General features: G+C 43.7%; 1 protein-coding gene across 3 annotated transcripts in view; it reads left to right on the top strand.

Annotated features, from left to right (window-relative positions):
* Nucleotides 1-3269, top strand: part of LOC112685420 (putative inorganic phosphate cotransporter) — a 130621-nt gene that overhangs the window by 42469 nt on the left and 84883 nt on the right. For 2 of the 3 annotated variants that reach the window (XM_025557284.1, XM_025557282.1), the window contains exon 1: nt 7-723. The exons of the other annotated variant lie outside the window; for it this stretch is intronic. The gene's annotated coding sequence lies outside the window, so the exon portion shown is untranslated. Of the gene's footprint in view, nt 1-6; nt 724-3269 lie in introns of those variants that run through there. 3 annotated transcript variants of the gene reach the window in all.

Raw genomic sequence — 3269 nt, 5'->3', positions numbered from 1 at the left:
CTACAACTACCGTCGAGCCAGCTAGCCCGCCCGCCCGCACGTCGACCTCCTGTCCATACGCGCGGCGTCCCACCAGCCCCGTCTTGACGCCGTTGGCTTGCGCGCGCCGTTCGCAGACCGTCCGTCCGCCACCGTCATCCCGCGCCCCCGCCGTCGTTCCCCGGCGCTCCGAACGGCCAGCCTCAGCAGCACCGGCAGCAGCGCGACCACCACCACCACCGTCACCACCGGCGGCGTTGTCGCGCTATAAGCTGTCGGCACGCAGTGTCCCTCTGGCCGCCGTCGTCCGTGTTCGCGTCGCCCGTTGCTCGTCGCTCCGTCCTCGTGTCCGACCGTCGTTGCGCGTGTCGTGGTCGTGGTCGTGGTCGCGGCCACCGTCTTCTTCCTAGTCGGAGACGGATTTGGGTTCCCGCCGCCGTGTGTGCAGTACCATCGTCGTTCTCGGTCGCAGCCGACATGTGCTACTGTCGCCGTGGGTGGTGCCGGTCCCGCACGAGTCTGCCGCCACTGACCACCACTGCCGCTGACTGCTGCGACACCGACATCCAGTCGCGTCGTTGTCGGTCCGTTATCGCCAAGTCGCTGTGCTGTTGAACTGTTCGACTAGTCGTCAACCCCCTCGCGTCCCCCATCCGTGATTGCCACGACGGACGATCTGAACAACGCACCGGACAACCGGAACACGGTTCGTACACGGTCGTCAGAACCTGAACCGCCCCACGTGTGAGTTTTCTCAAGATTTTTTTTGCCCCTCCATAGTTATACGTTGTTGTTACGGCAAGCATCCCCTTATTTAGCGCCCCACCAATCAATCGATTCGCCCTCTTTCCCCCTTACGGTTTTCTTTCCCGATCCGATTGTCCACCCCAATCGCTCGTGTCCGACTCCTACATTCGCCTACTCTTCCGGTTCGCCGTCGCAGCGTTTCTCACGGGGTGTTTAATTTTTTTTTTACGTTTTTTTTAACGTGACATGATATTCTTCCGTCCAACTCGTTCGTACGTGTGCGCCGTAATCGTGTAAATCAGTGTGCATCGTGTGTTTCTCGACGCAATTTATGAAAATCCTATGCGCGTAATCCGATGGACGTGAATCGCGAAAGAATTCACCGATCCTCGGTTACCGGCGTTCGCGTCCGGAGACAAATCTACGGTGTTTACCGGCAAGAAAAAAAGAGGGAAAAAATACAAAAAGTTTTGCAAATCGTGAACGGTTTCCGGTAAATACTACACGTTGAGCGCGTGTTTGCGATATCGCAATTATTACACCGGTCGGAGCCGCTCGTAAGTCTCGTTTTCGTTTCCTATGTTTATGTACGCGTGCGATGATAGTTCAAACACATCCGACCGCGTGATGTAACGCAGACACGATTTGAACGTTTGCCAAGTGTGTTAATTCACCTGATAAACAACACTTCGTCCGCCGTTATTTCTCTTTCGACGTGAGGCGCGGTTTTAAGTATTGTTTTAAGGGGATCTTTCTTTCCTAAAAAAAAAAAAAAGAAAAAGCGTCGGCAGGATAAATCCGAGCAAAACGACGTGTAGGTGTAACGTGGCTCCTCTCTATTATCGTTGAAAATCGTTTACTTTTCTCTCAGCTTTTCTTTTATTTTCTCGCTTTTTCGCCAGTCTACAAGTATAAAACTTCTTTATTGTGCGTGTGTGTGTACGCGCGCATTGTTTTCTAGAAAATTACTTAGGTGCAATTTTAATGGATATAGTACCAGTGAGTGAAAGAGAGAGAGAGAGAGAGTGAGATAAGAAGAACATTACAAGGGCTCGCTGCGTTGTTATCCAGTTCAAACAATGAGTCAATTTAATAACGACATTATTTTGACCGCATTACTTTCATACGACACGTGCGCGTATAAGCACGCACACACTCGCACAAACATATTTGCGCGTAATAAGCACGTGTAGACAAAAAAAATAAAAATAAAAAAATATACGCGAAAAAGTTTCCTGTTCGTTTGATTATATCTTCTTCTGAAACACACACGCGAGCGATACTATTGAGTACGACGTCTATTCTGTACGTACATATCGTAACGTTATTTCAACGTGTTTTTTTATTCATCTTTCATTATTCTGCTGTTGCGTAACGACTTGTTACCGTGTTCACGGTGGTCTTGTGTCGACGGGAACAAATTGTTCGCAACCGCGGAGGGTCACACTCTCGTAAATTGACGCGTTTATTTTAAACGCTATTCTCGTCACGTGTATAGATCGTGTTATTGGCTAAATATGTGTGTTTGTATAATAAACATAGCGCAAACAAAGTATTATTTCATTGTGAATAAAATATATCGTATACATGTTTACAGTTGTTGCATTTGAAGTTATGGATCAGAATATATTGTGTAGTTCGAGAGAATTTTTTTTTTCATTTTTATAACAATCGGGTATATCCATCATCGGTACGACTTTTTTTGTGAATAATTTTCACTGTGAAATGCTCTACTTTATTTCTCTATGCGAATATTATTTTCTCGATATACGTTTTTAAGAAAAGCTCATAAAATAACTAACAAATTACTTCCGTCACGCAACTTGGGGGTTTTTAAAAGTAGACCAGAAGCGCTGTTTGAGTTGCGAACAACTCAAACGTTCTTGTTTCAAGGTTGACATTTTTTTCTTTATCCAACATTTTCGTCCACTTAATGTAATACATTAAGTGATACATTTTTTGTGATCGTTTTTTTTTTAAATCTGTATTTCTACGTGCAGTGTCTCGTTTTTTTTTTTTATCGAATAGTTATTTGGTGTTCGTGTGATAAGAGTTTACATTAATTTTAAATTAGGAGATAATTTGATATGTTATATAAGTATTTTCGCTCCTCGATGAAATTGACGTCAAATATATGTGATTCATAACTACTTCTATGAAATTTATAAAAATCGCAATCAATTTATGCATCAAGAAAATAACGATTATAAATTTTAATTTCACGTATTCCTTTTGATAAAAATATGTTTATTCGTATGTGGTATTGAATGCTATGGGTCGTATTTACTCGTGCATGGTCTTGAAAGCAGAGATGACAAAAGCAACTATATTATTTGTTTTAATCCTTCGGAGAAGTTGTACTTTCAATAGAAATCATTGTGGATTTTGGCACAACTAAATTTAACTGTTAAGTTTTACGAAACTATTATGTCGTCATAGGACATTTTATACATTTAAGCTTTCAAATAATGATATTACTTGTACAATATTTGTATGCGTGAGTGTGTGTGTGTGTGTGTGTGTGTGTGTGTGTGTGTGTGTGT

The sequence above is a fragment of the Sipha flava genome, unplaced genomic scaffold (assembly GCF_003268045.1).
Source record: "Sipha flava isolate LNK unplaced genomic scaffold, YSA_version1 275_pilon_pilon, whole genome shotgun sequence".
In the NCBI taxonomy this organism is placed as follows: Eukaryota; Metazoa; Arthropoda; class Insecta; order Hemiptera; family Aphididae; genus Sipha; species Sipha flava.
Note: the sequence above shows the minus strand (reverse complement) of the source record. Positions and strands in the feature narration are given on the sequence as shown.